Genomic DNA, 26045 nt, shown 5'->3' on the forward strand with positions numbered 1-26045 from the left:
AGCTTGTCGTTCAGCTATGACCTTCCACTGCAGGAGATAAAGGTCTTTTCGCAAGCTGCAGAAAGGCTCTTTGGCTCTCACATTCATCCAGCAACTGCAGACACAAACATGCCTTTGTCTCTGTCCATACCCATACCTGTGTCTATAGAGACAGAATTCACACTTCGGTTTTTTTAAAAAGAACACAGTGAACAATATTTCATAGTGTTGAGGACAAAATTTCCTCACTTTACCAAGAAAGGATAATGCTATAATTTATGGATCATACCTTCTGAAATAAATCTCTCAAGCTATACTTTTAGGGTTAATATACTTTTTTGTCTGATAAAATTTTGAGCGTTTTTTAAAACTAAGAAACTGCAGGATGATGAATAGAAATAATGTGTAAAGAAACAGATCCCAATGAAGATAGCTTTATACAGTTTTGTACATATTTCTACCTTTATTAAAATACATGATGGGAAAAGAAATACAAGCACAGCTTTCAGAATGAGCTTCTATTGTATCCAAATGCCAGGGTCAGTCCAAATGTGGGGTGAGGCTGATATGGGGAAGGTTGACAAGTTAAGATTTGCATTATATTCTTAAAGTATTTTTCTTAATGACAACACAAAATTAAAATAAATGAATAAATTTCAACATGGAAATATAACGCACACAAGAGGTTTATGGAGTGACAGCTGTTGTTTTTCTTTTCCTCTTTCCTGGTCTGACGCTTTTGGATGTGCTCTATAGAAACCCTTTGCAGTCTGGGTGGAGGAAACCTACTGAACATTGATATCCAGCACTTGGCTTCTTTTTTTCTTCTCCAACTTCTCCATTTCTTGAAAAAAGTTGGTTATTAAGTTAAATAGAAGAGCAATCCAGGCAAGACCATGGAAATTCCAAATTAATAAAAAGATTGAGTAACTGATGTCCTTATTCTCTTTTATGGGATTCGAAACTAAAGACAAGAGGCAAATAACATGCAAATAATCAGATGGTGACTTTTCACCATAGTATTTTCTTTCTATTCAATAGAAAAATGCCTCCTTTTAGGATCTGATCCTGAAAACAAATTAATATAAAGCATATCTAAAATCATCACTGCTTTCAAGAATATAAACCATACATATTCAGATTCTGTTCATTTTTAGAGTACATCTAGAGGGTAAAAATTCTCTTTCCCTTTGAAAATCATCCTTTTGAATACAATAAGTATAATATTTTACAATGAGTAATTTATTTACTATTGCTACTGCTAGGAAACCTTTAAAATGAGGGAAAGATAAGATAAATATACATATAAATCATTTAAAATGGGATTCAGATTTTCTTTTCTTTTTTTTTTCTTTTTTTAAAGATTTTATTTATTTATTTGACAGAGAGAGAGAGAGAGACAGCCAGCGAGAAAGGGAACACAAGCAGGGGGAGTGGGAGAGGAAGAAGCAGGCTCCCAGCAGAGAAGCCTGATGTGGGGCTCGATCCTAGAATGCCAGGATCACTCCCTAAGCCGAAGGCAGATGCTTAATGACTGAGCCACCCAGGCGCCCCGGGATTCAGATTTTCTTAACAAAAATAGTTCATTTCATTGTGCCACTTCTCTATATTTCTGAGTTTAAAATGCTACAAATTCATTGCCTTCATCGCTTTTTTTAAAAAAGACTTCATTTATTTATTCATGAGAGACAGAGAGAGGGAGCCCGATGCAGGACTTGATCCCAGGACCCCAGGATCACGACCTGAGGCAAAGGCAGGCACTTAACCAACTGAGCCACCCAGGCGCCCCACTATTTTCATCATTAGAAATCTTGGGGCACTCTTTGAAGAAGGAAAAGAAAATCACTCATAATTCAATCATTCTAATACTTCAGTACTAGAACTTTTACATTCCCTTCAGGTCTTACCACTTATTTTTCACAATTGCAATCTACATGTATGAAGAGGTGCAGCTGAAAGAGCATGAGCTATGAAGAGAAGTAACCAGTGAAAAAGAATACAATAAACACATTGGGATTTATCACAAGAATACAATTTAACTCTGCTTATCAGAGCATGACATAACAGGAAATATTTTAAATTATCAGACATTAAGTTATTCAATATTTATCTGTAATTTCATAAATCAATTGGCTAAGATTAATGCAGTATAATTATTAGAGAGTAAATTGAATAAGGATAATTGGAAGGCTACACTCACTTTTGATTTAAGATGATATTTGGTTAACTGTCTCTGATGTGGCTTCTTCCAAATACTGCCTCCCAAAGCACATGGGCGTGTCTGCATGAGCAGACATATATTAATAAAAGCAAAATATATCTAAGACTGAGAGGCCATAATCCAACATAATCTGAGTGCATATTTTACTAACTAAAAAGCAAATGTAAGAAATTTCTGCATTAGTACATAGAAAAAAATCACAAGAGATTTTCATCCCCAGATAATCTAACAACAACAACAAAAATTAGATAAGCTACAAGAGCATAGTTTTACTTAAAAATATCAGACAGCTGAGGACATGGGGAAAAAGTCTTAAAATAACTCTGGAAGCAAGGCAGGAGAATGCAGGGAATCTACCCGAAGCATACCAGGTTTCACTGGGTCAGCAGCTGGCAAAGAGGAGAAGCTGGCCCCTGGAGAGTGAAAAGAACAACCCAGAACCCAAACAACTATAGCCAGGCTGTAAACTATAAACTATAAGCTATACCTAGCTATGTTTTCTCAATTTTCTTCAATGAACATGGCAAACTTTTATGTCTTTGAAAATGTCTTCACTTTTTTATTATCATTCTTTTTACTGATAAGAGAATATGATTAGGAAAAGGAGAAGTACCAAGCTACACAAGATGAAAAGTTCTAGAATAATATTAGGAGAAAATTTCTATGGGAATGCCAAGGAAGTACCAACTTCTGGGAAACTCTGCTCTGGGAAAAACATAACAAAGACTTTTATGAGTGATATTTAAAAATAGTTCTTAGGAGTTTTAACTGTGTATCCTCAAAATGCATTTATTTTTATAAAATTATCAATCTAGATGTTAAATATTCATGACTTAATTTTTAGTACTATATAGATTAAAAATAAATATTATAGGGACACTTCCACTTCTGAGTAGGATGGAGTAGCTAGTGATGGAACAATGCTCCAGCTGAGGACTAGAAAAATCAGACAAATTTTTAAAAATCATATGTTTAAAGGTACTAGAGAGTTGCTAAAGCAATGAAGACTAAAAGGATTAAGATACCAGGTAGGGAAAATAAGGCAGAAAATCTGTAATGGCTTTTTTCCTTGGCTCTTGTGCAGATTCTGGGCACAAGCAAGGGGCTATGGATCTGGGCTTTATCTGAGAAGAATATTACTGAGGAACAGAGAAATCAGAAGAACTTTTGGTAGTCCTATGTGGTTACATTGACAAAGCTGAAGATCTGAATGGTTTAAAACCTATAGTCTGTTTTCCCCTCCAATATATTGCCAAATTCTGAAGCTGCATGAAGTTGAAGGCTAAAAAGCCAAACACCTTTAAAAGCGGAACAGAATTTTCAGTATATCCAAGTACAGGAAACAAAAAATTGGCTTCAAGATCAACTTAAGTGAGTGATCTTGTGAACATACCAGGCTTTCCTTTGAAGGTCATGAATAACTATGATTTGGGAACAAGAAGAAATCAAAAGGAGACCAAACCTTACCAAATCTGCAACCTAGTCTCAGATCATTCCTTGACTGAAATGAAGGTGTTCAGTTATCCTCCTCACACTTCTGAATCTCCATATACCTAACAGAGAAAACAGTAAAACCTTTCTGGAGGGAGATAGCATTACCTGAAGCATCTATAATTTTTAAAATATACAATGTCCAGCATCCAACCAAAAATCACTGGGCATGCCAAGAAACAGAACCATATAGCCAAAAATCAGAAGAAAAAAAGACCATACAATAGACCTACAGGTGTTCCAGATATTGATATTAGTAGATAAGAACTACAGACTATGATTATGTTTTCTTAAATTTAAGAGAATATGGAAAAATAGAAGAAAAGATGAAGAATTTCACCAGAGAATTCAAATCTACCAAAAAGGGTGGGATAATAAAAGGACATTTTAGAATTAAAAAAATATGATATTAGGAACTCATTAAATGGATTTAAATGCACACTACATATAGAAGTTAGAATTCGTAAGCTAGAAAACAGGTTAACAAAAAAATATCGTTAAGAGAAGGCAAAGAAAAAAAAAAAGGAAAATACAGAGAGTACATTCAAGCCCATGGAATGGGGGAAGATATTTGTAAATGACATTACAGATAAAGGGCTGATATCCAAGATCTATAAAGAACTTCTCAAACTCAAAACCCAAAAAACAAATAACCCAGTCAAAATATAGGCAGAAGACATGAACAGACACTTCTCCAAAGAAGACATATAAATGGCTAACAGACACATGAAAAAATGCTCAACATCACTTGCCATCAGGGAAATACAAATCAAAACCACAATGAGATACCACCTTACACCAGTTAGAATGGCAAAAATTAACAAGTCAGGAAATAACAAATGTTGGCGAGCATGTGGAGAAAGGGGAACCCTCTTACACTGTTGGTGGGAATACAAACTGGTACAACCACTCTGGAAAATAGCGTGGTGGTTCCTCAAGATGTTAAAAATAGAGCTACCCTATGACACAGCTATTGCACTACTAGGTATTTACCCCAAAGATACAGATGTAGTGAAAAGAAGGTACACATGCACCCCAGTGTTCATAGCAGCAATGTTCACAATAGTCAAACTGTGGAAGGAGCCAAGATGCCCTTCAACAGACAAATGGATAAAGAAGATGTGGTCCATATATACAATAGAATATTATTCAGCCATCAGAAAGGATAAATACCCACCGTTTGCATTGTCATGGATGGAACTGGAGGGGATTATGCTAAGTGAAGTAAGTCAAGCAGAGAAAGACAATTATCATATGGTTTCACTCATATGTAGAACATAAGCAATAGCACGGAGGACGATAGGGGAAGGGAGGGAAATCTGAAGGGGGAGAAATCGGAGAGGGAGATGAACCATGACAGACTATGGACCCCGGGAAACAAACTGAGGGTTTCAGAGGGGAGGAGGATGGGAGGAGGATGGGAGGAGGGGGTAACAGGGTGATGGGTGTTAAGGAGGGCACATGTGGTGATGAGCACTGGGTGTTATACATAACTAATGAATCACTGAACACTACATCAAAAACTAATGATGTACTTACTATACAGGGGCTAACAACATAAAAAAAAAAGAATATGTGAAATGCAGTGAGGAGGTCTTAAATTCATGTAATTGGAGTCCCAGAAGTAGAAGAGAGAACAAGGAACACTCAATACGGAAAGAGACAGTAGCTGAGAATTTTTCAAAACAGATGCAAAATATCAATTCCTCAATTCAACAATCTCTGTGATCCCCAAGCAAAATAAATACAAAGCAGACTACACTGAAGTAGTTAATAAATCGCTGAAAACCAAAGACCAAGATAAAAGCTTAAAATCGGGTGCGGTGCTGGGGAAAGGGGTGAGGTGCAAGGGAAAGGCTCTTCACCTCAAAGGACCAACAGTAAGACCAACAGCTGACTTATCAGAAATGATGGCAACCAGAGAATGAAAGGACATCTTTAAAGTGCTAAAAACAGCATGAACTGCCCATTTAGTAATCTACATCCGAAATGACTTATGGGCTATTTCAATCTGACTCAGATATTTATGAAAACATTCAGTGTCTGTATGGCTCTATCCTTCTCCTTTTCCCACTTTTATTTTAGGAAGGAATTTGAAATACTTTCCGGAAAAGTTATATAAGGTACATGACAGAGGGTTAATCACTTAAGCCTGGGGTTTTGATTAGATGTGCCTTTTTTTTTTTTATCATGTGTGATCAAGCAGAGACATTTCGTTTAAGAGGAATTACTCTGCATCTTATTCCCATAGCCAGTGATCACTGTGGTGTGAGGAGAGAGGGAGAAGGACAGGGTGAGCTTATTTATTCAAAGGAAATTTATTTAAAAAGGCTTGACCTTTATCTTATCTCTCAAAGAAATCTGTTAAAATTTCCATTTAATCCTTTATTTTTCAATCCGTTGCCTGATAGCTAATCTTATTTCAAGATTATTAAGACCTACTATTGTAGAGTCTCTGAAACCAATTGCAGATATGGTGGTAAATGAAAAATAAATTCCTTCAATATAAGACCAATTCTCTAATGCCATGAAAACAAATGGTAGTAATACCAGAAACAAAAGTGATCCAATTATAACGAAAAATAACTTCTTCCAAAGATAAATACTTTTCTAGAATATATTAGGAAAAGAGATAAAATGTTAGCAGGTACATCATAAACCAGCAGCGGGAGTTGTTTGCTCCACTAACAGAGTTCTTATTTACTCCTTCATTGCTCAAAGGCTTGGGCCGTTATTACTCAGGGATCATTCCTCTGAATAATCATGCCCCTGGGAGTTTGTCCAGGCTCTACCAGTCTATCTCCCGTCATCCTTTGTTCTGTCATCTTGTGTCTTCTCTCCTATTCTTTCCTATTCTCTGTGTCTAGACTATGATTTAAGATTAATTTCCATGTGACACTTTAACGTGCTCCCCTTCCAAGATTGCCCTTGCCTAGGTCTGCGGTCCAGCTACAGGTCTCCACTGCTCTGGGTTCTGCCCACAAACCCCCAGCTTCGCCCAGGACACCTGATCCGGACTAAGCCCTCCACCCTCCTGTGCGCTGGCTTACTTACTAAGGTAAGTAAGACAACCAGCTAGATCAGAGCACTTAATTGGCATCACTGAATATATCATTTACGGTTTGGAGAGTCCCACAGAACAAACTGTATTTACCTTTTCAAATAAAATCAAGATGTTCATCTTGTAAGTTAATTTCTTATTTATCAATTTCTTTTTATCATGATTCAAGTCTTGACTCATTTATTATTTATCATTTATCATTTATTCAGCATCTTTCGCCCTCACTGCCAGCCAGCATTATATGACATGCAGGGCAAAAAGGAAAAAAGAAAAAAAAAGACATATTTTAGGCCTTCGCCAAGCTTTAATAAATAAACATTTAGAAAATGTGTTTTTTATTTACATATTTAAATATCATTTACTTATATTTACATATAATTTGTGTCATAACACCAGGGACTGAATTCTAAGTACCACAATGACAGGACTGATTTTTTAAAAGTACTATTGCTTAAGGAGATTTATGCTTTGATAGTAATTAGTTGCAGTGGTCACATTAGATCCTGATGTGCACTGTATTTTCTTTTGTGGCAGTACAATATTCTAATCTACTTGCAGATTATTCTGAACACTAGAAAGGGGGAACTTGGTTCCTCATGTATCAACCACCGTTGGGGGGGCCCTGACTGGGAGCCCCCCCCCCCGCCAAAGCCCTCCTGGATGAAACAGAAAAATTAGGAAAAAAGAGCAGCAGACAGACATTTGGAATACATTTTGTGAATTTTATTTTTCTGTGGAATGAAGGAGTGTTGAAGCCTTCATTTCTCTGTGAGCATAATGAGAATGTTCTTGTTTTACTAAATTAAATCACATTCAGAGAGAATGTTGAACATTTAAAATGGCTGGGAATGTCTTCTCTGAATCCTGATAATATCTGGTATAATTATTATAAGTCCTTCTGGGGAATGTGGATGGGTAAGATTGCGGAGCTATATTTGAGAGGGGAAATAGAATGAGTAGGATTTGGCCCTGTTGTGATATAGTCCTGTCATTGATTATGGACCATCTTACTCTGTTTTCAAAGATTCTGAAGACCACAACAGTGAGGGTTTGAGGTGAGGATCTGACCATTTCTGTCACTGGGTGGATCTGTGGGAGAAGAGAGAAGGGTTGGTGAAGAGGTCCTTAAAGCCCTCTGCAGATTTCCTTGAGAAGCACAGCGGCAACCCTGGCTAATCACACCCTGTGCCTTCATGTCCACTGGGTTGACAGAAGAAACAAAAGGGTCTGAGGAAAGCTGGCTTGTAGTAAGGACTAAGGGCTTCCTGCTCCACTTCTTCCCTACCATTGAGTCGATGTAGGGAACACTCCAGGACCAAGGGCTTGGTGTGTGTAGTCAGTGTTTCTACCTCCTGGAAGGTTTTCTTTCTTTAGACTCTGTTATGTGATCAATTGTATCTTCTCAAACTTCACGTTGAATCCTTAACCCCTAGTATTTCAGAATGTGACTATATTTGAAGATAGGGCCTTTAAAGCCAGAAGGAAGTTAAAAGGAGGCCACTAGAGTGGGCCCTAATCTAATCTGAGTGGTTTCCTCATAGCAGGAGGAGAGACACCAGGGGCTGACTTGCACAGTAGACAACCTTGTGAAGAGGCAACATGAGTGCAGCCATCGGCAAGCCAAGGAGAGAGGCCTGAAGAGAAACCAAATCTGTCTGCCCCCTGCTCTTGGACTTCTAGCCTCCAGAATGTGAGTAAATAAGTTTCTCTTGTTTAAGCCACCAAGTCTGGGGTATTGTGTTATGGCGATCCTCTTTTCTCCCACCGGCTGAAAGATCTGTATCAACCTGGAGACTACATGGCCTTGAGAAGTCTCAGTCTCCACTCAGTATTGAGGCGAACACTCTTCTGTTGGTGCTTGCACTTTGCTAACGGGCATCTGTCTAAACTTGCTGTTCTTTCCTTCTCATCAGAGTTATACATGAATGCGGGCCCAGGGGAAAGGACAGCAAAGAAGCCGTTTAAGTTTTACTCAACTTCTTTTTATGGTCCATCCTGAGTCACCACAGGACCACATCCATTTGGTCCAAATACTTGAAAGTTATATAAAGCATCATGGAGTGGTGGTTTTAGCAAAAATGGACAAGATCTTGCAGGCCTACTTATTTTATCTAAATTGTTTATTATATATCTTGCCCTAAGCTCAACACAATACATGTACCACTTTTTCATTCTATAGGCATGAGAACTATTGCTATATTGAACATCTTGCATAGTCTACTGTACAGAGTAGTGGTATGGAGAGAAGCAGGGGAGTTCAATTTAGGTTCTGATGTGAGAAAGCTCAACCCTGTCACCGTTTGTTTCTGCTGTTTTAGATAGCTATAGCTTCCCCACCACAAATGGGGTTGTCTTGAGGACCAAATGCTAATATTGTAAAACTAAACTACATACTATAAATCTACAAATATTTATTCATGTATGTGACTTAAAAAATATTCAGATATTATAATATTTTCCCAAAAGAAAATATTTCCTATAATTGTCTGTTGAGGACTAATCACTTGGTCCCAAATATTTAAAATATCGTAGACTTAGTTTCCTGATCTCTGCCTCCTTGTCTCCCCACTTATGAAACAAGATTACATAACTTATCCTTTACAATGAATAAAATAGCGTCTGTATGCCAGACAATTACTGTAACTGGCGATGAGGTAGTAAACAGAATGTATACAAAAAAATTTCTGGTCCCTCACTTAAAAATAAAACTTCTTTGTGTAGTAACATATAACCAGCAATAAAAACAATTAACTGTTAAATGCTAAAGATGAAAATTCACATGTACCCATAATAGCATTAATGTTTTGCTAGATGTCTAATAAGGATAATATGTTTAGAAGTTATTTGGAATATATATATAGTTTTTTTTCTTTTTAAAATGTTGCATCATGACAAACCACTATTAAAGTTCTGTTTAAAAATTTGTGAATGTGGAGACGCCTGGGCAGCTCAGTCAGTTAAGGGTCTGCTTCAGCTCAGGTAATGATCCCAGGGTCTTGGGATCAAGCCCCGAGTCTGGCTCCCTGCTCAGCTGGGAGTCTGCTTCTCCCTCTCTCTCTGCCCCTCCTCGCCACTCATGATCTCTCTCTCTCACTTGCTGTCTCTTTCTCTCAAATAAATAAATAAATAATATTTAAAAAACAAACTTTGTTAATGGAAAAAAATAAAAAATAAAAAAATAAAAGTTTGTGAATAGGAAAAATATATTTAAAAGGTTTGTGAGGAGTTTAAATTATTAATATAAATATAATCTAACATAATTGTGAATACACCTTAATAATTTAAATATAAATAAATGAGAAAATAATGGAATGCAATTAAGTCATTAGATTTAATTAGGTAGCTCTTTAAAACACCATCACAGAGGGGCGCCTGGGTGGCACAGCGGTTGGGCGTCTGCCTTCGGCTCAGGGCGTGATCCCGGCGATCTGGGATCGAGCCCCACATCAGGCTCCTCCGCTATGAGCCTGCTTCTTCCTCTCCCACTCCCCCTGCTTGTGTTCCCTCCCTCGCTGGCTGTCTCTATCTCTGTCAAATAAATAAATAAAATCTTTAAAAAAAAAAACACACCATCACAGAGAGGTGTCTATAACAATTTTGAAGAGGTAATATAATTTTTTTTGGTAATAAAATTTTTATTAAAAAGAATCCTGTGTAGGGAATAATATTGGCATCACAGCAGCATAAGAAATCCCTTATTTTTGTCCCTGTTACCCCAACAACAAAAATTTGGCATTCATCCATGGATAAAAGAGCCTTTGAGGGAGCTGTGGGATCCAGCCCCAGATGCCAAGGGACCTGGGAGGCATCTCACCCACCTGTGTGTCAGGTAATAGGCAGACAAGCATTGGTCCCAGCTGTGGACCCTACTGTGGGCTATGAACCATCTCCAATCCCTCTTGGCTGCTGTGTCCTCTAGAGAACACTGACTTAAACAATCACTCACTGTTGAAAGAAACTTTGTGGACATCTAGATTTCCAAAGGAAAAGTTCCAGCACTCCACTGGAGGGGAAAAACAAAACAAATTTGGCTACGTTTGAGTTGGTAAGAGGAACAATTTGACTTTGCCTGCATCACTCCTACTCCAAGGTGGCCCAGCTCGGGCCAAAACAAGATCTTTCTCGTAAAACCTATGTTTTACCCTGTGGGGGAGAGAGAAAGCATGGGCGTGAACACTCAGTTTCTCTAGCTGTGTGGGATGCTACCAAAGGGGTTCCCATCTCCCTCACCTCATTCAGAGTACTGGATTGTGAGCTATGGGACTGGGGGTGGGTGGGGTGGCAGGAGGCTGGGAGAGCTCTTGGGGGGCATTAAAGGAACACAGATCCAATCTGTGTCACAGATTCCATCAAGAAGCCCACCGTTGACCACTGGGAACGCCTCACTGCCCTCAGGCATCCCCAAGGCTCTGTGTCTCACCCACACATTCTCCCTACCCTATGGCTCCCGGTGTACACATCAGTGGGCTGGCTATGAACAAATGCAGACAGTCAGCCAAATATGTGGGCCAGAGAGAGACCACAAATTTGAGCCTTAGCGCCAGCTTTGGAAAAACAAGAGAGATGCTGTTAGCACTCGGCCTGAGATGTTGAGGCTCCAGAGAAGGCAGATGAGCTTAAGAATTCTGCCACAGAGGGAGCCAGAAGCATGAATAGGTACGCACTTAACAAGGTCTGAGAGAGCCTCAGCATCTCCAGCAGGGCTGACGGCAAGTATTTCTCTCCTGAAGGCAGTTAGTAAAACTGGAGGAGATGACCGCTATTTCAAATGAGAAGACAGCAACGCAAAACTACGAAGAACGTGAAAAATCAAAGTAACATGACACCATGAAAGGATCACTATAATTTCCTGGTAACCAAACCTGAAGGCACAGAGATCTGCAATTCACCAGATAAGGAAATTTAAAAAGTAAAAAAGACGAGAGAAAACAAATGCTGGTGAGAGTGTGGAGAGAAAAAAGAGCACAATGTTGGTGGGAATGCAAACTGGTGCAGCCACTCTGGAAAACAGTATGGAGGTTCCTCAAAAAATTACAAATAGAGCCACCCTATGATCTAGCAACCCCACTTCTGGGTATATGTCCAAAGGAAATGAAAATCATCTCAACGAGATATCTATACTCCCATGTTCACTGCAGCATTAGTCACGATAGCCAAGACAACCTAAGTGTCCAGTGAGAGATGGATGGATAAAGATACACACACAAACACACAGACACACACAATGAATTATTATTCAGCTGAGAGAAATAAGTAAATATTAAAATTTGCAATGGTATGGATGGATCTTGAGGGCATTATGCTAAATGAAATAAGTCAGGTAGAAAGATAAATACAGTTGATCCTTGAATGACACGGGTTTGAACTGCACAGAGTCCACCTACATGTGGATTTTTTACAGTACAGCACCATAGATTGGTGCACACCTTAAACCTATATAATGTTATATGTCGATTATATCTCAATAGAGCTGGAAAAAAATACATGTTTGTGTATATGTAGAGAAAATTCTGGAAGGATATATAATGAACTCTTTTTAGCTTAGTGATTTATGATAAGGTGTTAATAGAAGTCAGAATCCCATTCATGTGCTCCATTCTTCCATTCTCCCAAAAGTAACCACTGTACTGACTTACAATAGGAATCACTTCCTAGCATTCTTAATGGCAGTAGTTCTTAAAGTGTGGTCTGCAACTTCCAGGAGCCCCCAAACCTTTCTGTACATCTACAAGATCAAAACGATTTTCATAATAATCCTGAGACATAATTTGCCTTTTCACTGTGTTGACATTTGCACTGCTGGTGTGAGAGAGTTGGTGGTGGAGCTGCTGACACCACAGACATGAAGGCAACAGCAGCTGACTGCACGAGCAGTCCTTACATTTCTGAACACCAGGCACATGTGGTTAAAAAAAAAAAAAGCCAGCTTCACTTAAGAATGTCTTAATGTTAGTTTAAAAATTTTATTAAATTTTGAGCCTTGAGTACATGAATTTTTAATATTCTTAATATTCTGTAAAATCAGTTTATTTTTTCTGAATATTAATTTAATATTCTGGAGAAAATGAGAAAGTGTGCTTAAAGCACGTCTGCTGATTCCTGAGGTACTGTGCTTTTCCTGAAGAATAGTGCATCAACAAAAGCCCTTTGCGGTTCTTGATAATTTTTAAGAGTGGAAAGGGATCCTGAGACCAAAAAGGCCAAGGACCACTGCTTTGTGGTTTTATCACCATATGTGGATCCCTACACACTTTTATTTAGCTTTCCCATTTTTTAACTTGATACACATTTTAAGCTTCCCCTCCTCTTTTTAAAAACAGGAATAACTGACAAAATGAACTTTGGTCAGTTTCGTAAGTTTTGACATCTACCTGTGAAACCACATTCACAATTAAGATCACGAATTTATCCCCCAACTCTAAAAGTCTCCTCATGCTGCCTGATGGTCCTCCCCAGCTCTCCACACCCTCTCCTTTCCTGTGACCTCAGAGACTCACAGGTCTGCTTTCTGTCACTCTACATTAGTTTGCATTTCCTAGAATTTTCTGTAAATCAATCATATGGTATGTAGTCTTTTTTTTTTTTTTTGATCTGGCTTCTTTCAGTAAGGACAAATTTTGAGATTTATCCATGTTGTGGAGTGTTATTAATAGTTTGTTCCTTTTATTGATAAGTAGTATTCCAATGTGCATGTGTGTGTGTGTGTATCACAGTTGTTTATTCATTCCCTTGTTAATGGACATTTGGGTTGTTTCCAGTTTTGAGCTATAATAAATAAGGCTTCAATGAATATTTATGTACTCATCTTTGTAAGGACATATGCTTTCATTTCTTTTAAGTTAATACCTAGTAATGAAATGACTAGATCACAAAGTAGACGTACATTTAATTTTTTAAGAAATTGCCAAAGACTGTTTCTCAAGGTGATTGTACCATTTTATGTTCTCACCAACAGTGTATGAGAGTTCCAGTTCCTCCATATCCTTGCCAACACTTGGTGTGGTCAGTCTTTTTATTTTAAACTGTTAGGTGTGTGTTGGTATCTCAGTGTGGTATTACCTTGCATTTTCCTAATGACAAATACTTAGCATTTTTTTAATGTGCTTGTTTGCCTTGTATTTATTTTTACTGGTAAAAGTTGTGCTTAAATCTTTTTCCCATTTAAAAGTACTGAGCTATTTTCTTACTGAGTTTTAAGAGTTCTTAAATATTCTAGATGCACGTCCTTCCACTAGGTATATAATTTGCAAATATTTTCTCCTCATCTGTAGTCTTTCCATTGTTTTAATAGGTTTTTTTTTTTGAAAGGCAGACTTTTTAAAGTTTTAATCTTGCTGACGTATTAATTAGGCTTTAGGTCAGTGTCTCTTAAACTTTTGTGTACATCTTCATCACCTGCAGGGCTTGTTAAAACAGACTGATGGGCCCCATCCCCAGACTTCCTGAGTTTGTACTCTTGGATGGGGGCCAAGTATCTGCATTCCTAACAATTCCCAGATACCATTGATCCTGCTCTTCCTGGAAACGTGCTTTGAGAAGGAGTCATTTAGATCAGAGTTTCTCAACCTTGATACTGACGACATTTTGGACCCAATAATTCTCTGTTGTGAGGGCATGTCTTATGCATATAGGATGTTTGGAGCATCCCAGCCTCTGCCCTCCAGATGCCAGTAGTGCATTCCTCCCGAGTCGTGAGAATCTGCTCTGCTTCCAGACATTGCCAAATGTCCTCTTGGAAGGCAAAAATCACTCTGGCTGAGAACCACTGGTCTAGACCCAGGGTTTACAATCTTGTTTCACATTGAAATCACCTGGGGAGCTCTAAAAACCCTTGAGGACTCCACCTTCAAAGGTTCAGGTCAAATCGGCCTGGAGTGGAGGCTAGGCATCCCAAGTTTTTAAAGCTCACAGGTGATTCTACTGTGCAACCAAGCTTGTGACACTACTCGAAAGTCTAATTAGAATAGCTGAGCAGAACCTGTAGTAACCATTGACCTCCAAAAAGAACACAAAGGAATACCAAAGAAAGTGACACCCCACATTCTGAAGGGCTCTCCCCAGAGTGAGGACCTTGATTTCATCAACAATTAGTGGGATTCTCCCCTTGCCTACCTACTCCCCATGGACTCTCTGAAAAGAGCCTTCTTTATGTTCCTTTATAGAAAATAAAAATACAGTTGACCCTCAAAGTGGGGGTTACAGGCGCTGACCACACGCAGTGGGAAACCCATATAACCTTTGACTCCCCCCAAACTTAACTACTAATCATCCACTGTTGATCAGAGGCCTTATTGATAACAATACATAACTTATACGTTATATGCATTTTATACTGTATTTTTACAATAAAGTATCTAGAGAAGAGAAAATGTTACTAAGAAAGTTATAGCAAAGAGAAAATACATTTACAGGACTGTACTGAAAACAATCCCCATACAGGTAGTGCGCCCAGCGGTCCCTCAGATGTCTCTTGTTTCAACGGTGTTTGGGCAGAACAGACCCAGGGACACCCCTCTTCCTGCCTCCCACCACCCCTCAACCACTTTTCCAGTCACAGCCTTCAGAACCATCTTCTCAGCCCCCTGAGCTTACAGGACTAGCAACACCATCTTCTGAGCTTAGCTTCCTATTGCCGATCAACCATGAGGCCCCATGTTTGTCAGAATGATTCCACTCAGGTGGAGGCCCCCACCGCCAGCCGCCTGGTCAACAGGCATCTGCCAGCCTCCTACACCTACCTGTCTCTGGGCTCCATTTCCACGGCGAGGATGTGACTCTGGAAGACGTGGGCCACTTCTTCTGTGAGTTGGCTGAGGAGACACACGAGGGCGCCAAGCCTCTCTTGATGCAAAACCAGCGCAGCAGCCGCGCCATGTCCCAGGACTGCAGAAGCCGGTGCAGGACAAGTGGGGTAAAACCCCCGATGCCATGGAAGCCACCCAGGTCCTGGAGATGAACCGGAAGCAGGCCCTTCTGGAGCTGCATGCCCTGGGTTCTGCCCGCGCAGACCCCCATCTCTGTGACTTCCTGGAAAACCACTTCCTGGGTGAGGAGGTGAAGCGCATCAGGAAGATGTGGACCACCTGACTCACCTCTGCAGGCTGGCCAGCCCCTAGGCTGGGCTGGGCGAGGATGTCTTGGAAAGCCTCACCCTCCCACATGACTGGGAGCCTCCGGGGCCCAGCAGCCCTTCAGGAGCCCCTCTGGCATCCTCCTGGCATTGGACCTTCTGCCTGAGCCTCTCAGGCTCTATGCAGCTTTTTAACCATCCTGGAGCCCTCTCCTAAACCATAGACCAAATGGAAATAATCAGGCTTTCACAGCAAGGGAAAAAAGACCCTAGGAAATTTTTAAAAAATGTGTAAGTGGACCCACGCAGTTCAAACAAGTGTTATTCAAGGGTAAACTAGCTTCTTGAAAAATGTCTACAACTTAGCAATTTGGTAATAAATTATTCGGTTTTTAAATAAAGAACGGTATCTCTAATTTTTTAGAAAGAGTAAAAGAGTAACACTTATGCTAATTACTCAGTAGACACACATGATTCAACTTGATATGTGGACAAAGCTTTGCATCTCTGGGGTAAATGTCTGCACTTCCACTAATTCTCTGGGTAATCTTGGGTAAGTCATTCAGCCTTTATGAAATGTTTTCCTCTTCTGTAAAATAAAGGAGTTGACTAAATGACTTTGAGAACATTTAAGTCATACCAATTCACCATTGCTCATCTTTATTTTATTTGTTTACTTATTTTTTTAAGGTGGGGAGGGGCAGAGGGAGAAGGAGAGAAAGAATCTTAAGCAGCTCCACTCCCATTCCAGAGCCTGATGTGGGGCTTGATCTCAACACCCTGAGATCATGACCTGAGCCGAAATCAAGAGTCAGAGACTTAACCATCTGAGCCACCCTGGGGACCCTCACTACTGCTCATTTTATAAGTTAAATGATTAGAGGAAAATCACTTAAGGGGAAATAGATGGTTTCTTGAATGCTGGATTTTCTCTCTTCCATTTTATAACAGTGGGTGGCTTTCTTTTTCTACTCCTACAAATTTCATTCAACGTGAATCCAGTAAATATAAAGTGTCATGTGCCTGGTCAATCTAAGCTTATGAATCCACATCATATATATTCTTTAAAAACAAAACTTCTCTACCAGGTGTGTGTGTGTGTGTGTGTGTGCCTGCAGACTTGTGTGGCTGGAGAGAAAACTTACCTTCTTTATTATTCTTACATTTAAGGTAGTTCCCAAGATTTTCAAATGGCAGAGAAACTAATTTACCAATACATTTAAAGCATATGATAGTTAGAGTGATTCCAATTGCAACAAAGACAACACAGAACATCTGTCCACCAGCAGTTCTAGGAAAAATTGTCCCATAACCTGATAAAAGAAAAAAAAAATTCAATGCCCCTCAAAATATGATAACTTGGTATAATTTGCACATATGACATTGGGCTTTGAGGGCAAACTTTTAGTCATTAGTATTTTAAGAGCCCTAGCATATATAGCACACATTAAAAAACAAAACAAAAAAACCCCCAATAACTCATATTTCATCCTAAGAAAATAATCAAGAAATGTAAGTGAAAACAAAAAAGATTTTTCACAGTATCAGAATTTCAAATTTTAAAAAATTGTAATCAGTGTAAGTGTTCAGCAACAAAGGAGACTGATGGTGTACAATCTGGTATATCAATGTAAAGAAATATTGTGATATCTTTCAGGATTATAATGAAGTATATAAGCCTAGAAAGATACCCAGGACATATTGCTGTGAGAAAGCAGTCTAAAACTGAATACCGTCATTTATATATGAAGAAATTTCTATCACAAAAGGTTGACAGTTAATGTGTACGGAGCTGTGAGATTATGCTTAATTGTTTAAAAATTGTGGTTTTCTACGTATCCTTGTTTTCTACATTTAGCACATTCTACTCTTGCAATTAAACAAGAAAGTGAAGAGCATTTACTTTAGGAATCAACTAATTTTTGAAGTGCACGCTGCTGTTTATGAGCTTAGGCGTTCACTCGGATTCCTTTGACCCTTCTGGTACACTCATTCCCAGGTGCCATAAGTATCAACCGCTAAGGCAGTACTTCCCTCTCTCGAGAATCGCCCTTAGCCCAGCGGAGCCACTGCACATGGGAGATTTGTCCACACCTCATCTTGGGAGGCACTGGTACCAACAGCTGACTGACAGAGGATTATAAAAAACCATTCGTGGTGCAATCCCTGCTTCAGAGCTACTGAACCATATACTAATGTATATGGTTATACATCCATTTGTTGATTTATCAATTTTAGATATTTTGTAATTGAAAGATGGGGACTCAACGCCTATAATCACCTTCTTCTTCCTGTTCTCCAAGTTTGATATTTATATTGCCACTTTTCATTCTTCTACATTTGCTTTTGTACTTTAAAAAAAATCCTTAACCCCTGTTTAAATATTCTTCATAAATTCTCAATTCCTGATATTGTACAATAAGGTATCTATCTCCCCTATTGTTTTTCATCTTTCTCTCCTTCCCCTCTTAGTCATTCCATATTCTGGTTTCCTTTTCGTATCATTCTCTGGGACAACATTTGCACTCTGCTCCACAGCTACAACCTACCCCATTTGGGGAGTTCCTTATTCTGAGAACTTCCTTTTTTTTTTTAAACCTCACTCATGGGTCTTTTTTTGCCCAAGAGTTGATGATACAGCTTGGGAGGAGTGGGAGAAGAGAATTAAATCCCATTTGACTTATTTGGGAACACTTTTCTATCTTTGAAACATTTTTTGTTGAGATGGAGTGGTGGGACAGCTTTTCTTACTCCCCACACATTCTGGTTCAGAGACCATAGTCTTAAGCCAAGATTTTAAGAGACCCAAGTGTAGGGAAAAAGAAAAAAATGTCTTTTTTACAGGGAGCCAAGAGTATTGGCAGCTTCCCTCCTTTATCTTAGTAGACCTAGTTCTGGAAGGGTATTTGGCCCTTAAACTACTACTTTATTTTGTTAAATCTGAGATACCAACCATACAAAGGTATGGACAGTATGTAGGCAGTCCCATATGCAAAAGATTTATAAAATATTTAACATCCTAAATTAAAAAAAAAAAGCACAATAAATACCTATTGTGGATATGATGCTTAAGGATGTCATGAAAGAGTTTCAAAAAGTCCAAAAGGAGGCACTAGTCTTATTTCCTAAGGAAGGTATTCCTGATAACATGAGAGAAGTCATCATCTACAAATTAAGAGAAAAAACAAAAACAAAGTTTGGGGTTGTGTAATTTCTATTTCTTCAAGTAGAACACTAAAGAAAATTAGTTCCATTTAGTTGGATTAAAACCAAACCCATATTTAACTGGGTCAAATTAGACATTTGCCTTAGGACCAAGGACAGAAATGTTTATGATGAGAACTTGTGATGGCAAACCTTGTTTGTTTTAGTGGTGCCAAGCCTTTTAGAAGCTGCATATGGGTTAGATATGTGATTATAACAATAGTGTTTGAGGAAATTTGTGAGAGTGATGTATATAAATTTAGCATAACAATTAAAATGTTAATAAAGTTCAATTATTTTCAAGTACTTAGCATATCTGGGTCACAGATAGCTACAGAGAGACTTGCAGTTTAAGCAAACTGAAATCATGAGAGATATAAGAAAAATGATAGAAGAGGACAGTAATATTATCATATCATTGGAGGATAAGAAAGGAGTTAACGACAGGGCCAGCAATTTCTGGGAAGTTTATTATTTTTTTATTTTTAAATTTAATTTATTATTATTATTTTAAGTAGGCTCCACACTCAATGTGGGGCTTGAACTCATGACCCTGAGATTGAGAGTCACGTGCTCTACTGACTGAGCCAGCCAGGCACTCCTGGAAAGTTTAAAATACATAGAATTTTGTTGGTGAAAGAACCTTGGCCAAATAATTTCACAATCTAAACAGTAACAATAGCAGCCTCCTCAAGGGGTCAATGCCTTAATTCTCTAAACACTTCTAAGAAAGTGCAAATACAGAGTCAAGGGAAAGGAATATGGAAGTGGAGAGTGGTACAATGAGCAGAATAATTAAAAGATTTTTTTTTCTGTGCTTTCTGATTCTTTATGGAATGCTTAGAATGAAGCTGATACTAATATATGAAAGCAGACATGAATAGCACAGGAATAAAGGAAGGAAGGAGGGAATGAATGAAGGAAGGAAATTATATGCTGCCTATAAATATAGAATCCCAAATTCTAAATAAAATGATATTAAATAAAATCTAGCAGAGTTATAAAAGAATACATTATGACTAAAAGAATGTACTGAAGTTTAGTAATAGGAAATCACCAAAAATTAATAAAGATGAAAGCATATGTTAATCATTTTAATAACTACAAAAATAGATAAAATGAAAAAGTTTTAGGGAAATATCTTATAAGTTAGAAAGAGGAACAAAATGTTTTAATTTGATGAAGAGTAACTATAACAAACCCCAGAAACTTCATGTTTAATAGTGAAATATAAGAGGTATTCTATTTAAAGTCAAAAGCAAGATAATAATGCCACTATGGGAGTCACAGATGAATCTAACAAAATTAAAACCCTAATATATGTTAGGATATATATTATCCTATGTTAAACATATGTTTAATATATGTTAAATATACATTAAACATAAAATAAGTTTTAAATGCTTAATAAAACAAAAGGAATTAGAGACATGTAGGAATACAATATTATCAAGAAACACCATATAAATTTAAAGAGGATAAAATAGAACTTCCAGAAAGGAAAAATATAATTATCAAAATTAACAATTCAAAACATTAGGTAAGAAGATGGAACCAAAAGGAAAATAAGGGAAGATATATCTTATTGTATTACTGAAAATATAGCAAAAAAGACAAAATAGTGGAGAATGAAAAGGAGGGATTCAGAGATAACAAGAGAGAAATAATAAACTAATCATTATTGGTCATTTTAAAAAAATTAATGAGTTTCCCAGAATTGATAAGAGAAACAGTTGTGAAGATTCAGGAGGAAAACTCCAAGCAAAATAAAAACAAAAGTCACATCTCTACTGTTGAATTAAAACAGCAAAATAGCAGAGATCAAGAGAAGTTCACAGAATCAGAGAAAGTCTCTGATGCCAGAGAGAAAAGATAAATTACCTATAGAAGCAATTAGATTGACAGAAAGCTTCTTAAAAGCAGCTGAAGGAAGCCACAAAATAGTGAAATAATGTCCCCCATGTTCTGAAAGAAAACAATTGCCAACTTAGTATTGCATACTCTGCTAAAATAAATTTCAAGAAAAAAATATGAGATGAATAAACATTTAGACCAAAACAAAACAATCTAACAAAAAAGAGAAAGAGTGCTTTCAACTAGTAGACTCTCAGGAGAGAAATGTATTAAAGGTATATTTCACTAGGAAAATTATCCCTGGAAGAACCTCTGAGATGAAGAAAGAAATAGTGAGTACAAACACCAATAAGATGTGGGTGAATCAAAACAGAAACTAAGTGTACGATAATCCATATGGGAGTTTTAAAAATGAGATTGAACAAAACCACTGTGGGATGATGTGCTAGGTGAGAGCAAGGATCATGGTCATCAGAGGTACAATACCCCTAGAGACAGGCTGTAATCATGAAGAAGAGAAGCAAACGAAATGAGCACCATCACTGGCCAGATTGTTTGGAAGTAATTTCTAGACTGGGATACAGAGAGGGGGATCCCAAAGAGCACGATGATGTTTGAGTTGGGAGACAGAGATTGAAGCTGAAGTGGTTACAATTTCTGGGCAGAGTTTCACAGAGGAGGAAGCTACCCAGAGAAAGAGTTCTAGAAGTCTGTACTGAATCTTTGGCTGAAAAACATTGTGCACATGAAAAGGATGAGGGTGGCTCAGTTGTTAAGCGTCTGCCTTCAGCTCAGGGCATGATCCCGGAGTCCTGGGATTGAGCCCTGCATTGGGCTCCCTGCTCTTCTGGGAGCCTGCTTCTTTCTCTTCCAACCCCCTGCTGTGTTCCCTCTCTCGCTGGCTGTCTCTCTCTCTCTATCAAATAAATAAATAAAATCTTAAAAAAAGAAAAAGAAAAAGAAAAGGATGAAACTTTGTGAGGCTGGTCAAAAACAATTTCCCAGGTATGGCAGACAGACTCTCAAAGTGGCCCCCATGGTCTGGTGTTTGTGCCCTGAGGGATTCCCTTCCCTTTGACAGTGGGTGGGACCTGAGATTTATTTCTAGTGACATAGAATATATCAAAGGTGGCAGGACCTCCATGATTCCACTTATGTGATTAGATCATATGAGACTGAGTGCTGATCTTGCTTGTCTCTCTACCTTGCTGGCTTTGAGGAAGGAAGCTGCCATGCTGTGAACTGCCTATGGAAAGGGTCATGTGCAGGGACCTGGCAGATAGCCAACGTGAAACTGGGGGCCTGGGTAGGACTGCCCGACGGAACTAAATGCAGTTAAAAGCTACATGAGTTTGCAAGCAGGTTTTTCCTCAGTTGAGCATCGGATGAGAACACACCCCTGTCTGGCACCTTGACTATAGTCTTGCAGAGGACCCAGCTAAGCTGTGCTCAGACGCCCACTTATAGAAACAGATAAAAAATGTGTTTTAAGCCACTAAGTTTGTGTTAATGTTGTGGGTGCTTTTTTTTAATTTTTTTAGATTTTATTTATTTTGACAGAGAGAGACACAGTGAGAGAGGGAACACAAGCAGAGGGAATGGGAGAGGGAGAAGTAGGCTTCCCACTGAGCAGGGAGCCCCATGCAGAGCTTGATCCCACGACCCTGGGATCATGACCTGAGCCGAAGGCAGACACTTAAGGACTGAGCGACCCAGGTGTCCCTGTGTTAATGTTGTTATTCAGCAACAGCTAACTGATGTGTTGGGAAAAAACAATTACTGTGGCCTGTAAACTGGAATATTCCTAGAGCTCATACCAGGTTAGGAACTGTTTGAGATATCTCAGCTAGGGTGAACAGGCCTCACTGTATGTTCGGGACATTCAGGAGAGAACCCAAAAAGGCCATGACCGAGTAGTACAGCAAAATTTGCTCCAGCAAAAGGGCTACTTTAAGCCTGAAAGGAGCTTAAGATAAACCTTGAAAGGATTAAAGTAATGTTTAAGTAACTTACTTAATTGCCTGTCACAGAAAGTTAAGGAATTTAAAGGAATATAATAAAACCAAGCACCTCAAAACAATTCTCCATGTCTATTATCTGAGTTTAAAAAATTAGTAGACATACAAAGAAGCAAGAGAACGTTATCCATTACCAAAAGAAAAATCACTCAAAAGAAACAAACCCATAAATAACAGTTCCATTAAAATGGTGGAATTAGCAAACAAGGACCTTAAAAGGGCTAATATAAATATACTCAAATATAAATCATTAACATAATGAGGAGAGAAATGGAATATTTAAGAAGTAAGCAAATAGAAATTCTGGAAATGAAAAATACAATATTCAAAAAGGAATATTTCACTAGATGAGATTATCAGCAAAAGAAAAGATTAATAAACTTGAAGATACAGCAGCAGATTTTTTCCAAACTATCATAAGCTATGCAACCCAGAAGACTATGGAACAGTTTTAAAGTGCCAGACTAGAATTATATATCCAAGGAAAATGTCCTTTTAAAAAAGGCAAAAGAAAAACTTCTTCAGACAAACAAAACCTGAGAGGATTTGTCACCAGATTTTTGTCGTTCTTCATATGCTCAGTACTTCTGGATTGTGTCCTCGACATTTTCAATACTATGTTACGAGACTGTGAGGCTAATTCAAGTCCTATGGAGAATGTTGATACTTCCACGTTAGGCAAACCACCTGTTTAGATTCAGACTGCGGGTTCCAATTCACATTCTGTGGAATGTGTTCAGCTCTTATGGCCTCTATCATTTGGGCCTGTCCCACACATCCATCACTGGGGGGTCAGTCTGAGACCTCGATTCAGGCCTACCCACTAGTTCCATCCTCAAAGTGTTTGATGTGTGAATTAGGGTCAGATCCATGCATGTGCAGGTCAGGGTGAGTCCAGAAGATCTTAAGCAATTTTATAGGTTCACTTTCTTAAACAGCTTCCTCTCTGTGATCTCCCCCATTACTTTTCTATAACTGGGGGCTCCCCTTTTGGCCTTCCAGCCAGAAACCAAACTACTTCCATGATTGTATCATATCCAGCGCCAAATGGTGGTGGGCAGAGAAAGAAGGAAGAAAAGTAAGAGGGTTTGGCTCTAGCCTTCAAACTACAACTTCGGGGAACAGAGGATACTTCCCCTCCCTCAGAAGTTTGCCTCCTGTGGGTTCCTGTTGCTTCCACTGTTGCTGTTGCTACCACCATAGGATTGCTTGGCAGCTTGGGTGCAAGACAATGAAGAGAAGAAATAAATGGGAGAATTTGCACACATTCTCTGAGCAGAAGGAGTTCCCTTTCCTGCTCCTGAGCCAGAATGAGAGGGTGTCTCCCAGAGCTCTCTGTGTTCACTTCTGGGTTTCCAGCTGCATTAATGAGGCTGGGGGGTTATGGGCAGGGAGGGGGGAATGCTTAACTCAATACTAGTTCAGTACTTCGAATTCTGGTGTTCTTCCTCAATATATTGCTGCTACTACTTACTTTTCAGATTCCTCAAATACCTAATCCATATATTCTTTCCAGATTTTATAGTTACATTCAATGGGGGGGAGGGAGAGAGTGGAGTGCGCTTACTCTATCTTACCCATAAATGGAGCCTGGTCAAGAGACTTTGGACAAAGTTGCCATGGCAATCCATGGAAAAAAGACAGTCTTTGAACAAGTGATTTGGAAATAACAGGATATATGTATTAAAAACAACAGCAGCAAATTTTGATGCTCATCTCACACAATTCACCAAAAATAACTTGAAATGTATCAGATAGATAAATATAAAAGCCAAACTATAAAATTTCTGGAAATCTTTGTGATTTTGGTTTAGCTGGAAATTTCTTAGATAGAACACAAAAAGTATAACCCATAAGAGAAAAAAATTATAAAATAGAATTTATAAAAAAATTCAATTCTCTTCAAAAGAAATCATGAATAAAATGAAAATCAATCCACGGTCTAGGAGAAAATATTGACAACACAAATTCCTGACAAAGTGCTTTCCCCCATAATGTATACTGAACCATTATAACTCTGCATTAACAGGACAAATGAAAACAAGGGCAAAAGATTTGAACAGACATTCACAAGAGATGATATAAAAATGGCCAATAATCTCATAAAAATGCTCAAGATGAATAGTCATTAGGGAAGTACAAATTAAAATCACAATGAGGAATCATTAGATTGGTTAAAATAGAAACTTTACAACATCAAATTTTGGGGGGGATGTAGAGCAACTGGAACTCTCACTTTTGCTGAAGGGAGCATAATATGATGCAACCCCTCTGGAGAACCACTGTTTGGCAGTTTCCTATACAGTTATACACATCTACTCACATAGTTCATTTCACATAGGAATTCCTCTCCTAGGCATTTACCAAAACAAAATAAAAACATGTTTCGTCACAAAGACTTACATAAAAAATATTTGTAGCAGCTTCATTAATGATAGATAAACCTAAAAACAACTCAGAGCTCATCAATGTGAATGGATAAACAAACTTTGGTATAGCTATACAATGGAATACTACTCAGCAATAAAAGAAATGACATACTGATAAATGTAATAATATAGCTTAATGTCAACAGTATGGAGGTTCCTCAAAAAAATAAAAATTGAAATACCATATGATCCACTAATTCCACTATTGGGTATTTAACCCCCCCAAAAATGAAAACACTAATCAGAAAAAAGTATATGCATTCCTATGTTTATTGCAACGTTATTTACAATAGCCAAGATATGGAAGCAACCTAAGTGTCCAATAATAGACAAACGGACAAGGAAGATGTGATATCTATCTATCATCTGTCTATCTATCTATCTATCTATCTATCTATCTATCTATCTATCTATCTATCTACATAACCAAATATTATGCCGCCATAAAAAGGATGGGATTGTGTCATTTGAGACAACATGGATGGACCTAGAGGGTACTATGCCAAGTGAAATAAATCAGACTAAGAAAGACAAATACCACATGATTTCACTCGTAAGTGGAATATATAAACAAAAACAAAACCAAAAAACAAATGAATAAGCAAAAAGCAGAATCAGACCTATGAATGCAGAGAACAGATTGATGGTTGCCAGAGGGGAGGGGGGTAGGGTGCTGGGAAAATTGGGTGAAAGGGGGCGGAAGATACAGTATGCCAGT

At 38.3% G+C, this 26045-nt stretch overlaps 1 pseudogene; it reads right to left on the reverse strand.

The window, feature by feature from the left end:
- Positions 1 to 764: 764 nt before the first annotated feature.
- The window catches only part of LOC148107664 (potassium channel, subfamily K, member 16-like), a 29284-nt pseudogene continuing 4003 nt past the window's right edge, over positions 765 to 26045 (reverse strand).

Source organism: Ursus americanus, chromosome 26 (assembly GCF_024610735.1).
Source record: "Ursus americanus isolate L20-20 chromosome 26, mUrsAme1.1.p, whole genome shotgun sequence".
NCBI lineage: Eukaryota > Metazoa > Chordata > Mammalia > Carnivora > Ursidae > Ursus > Ursus americanus.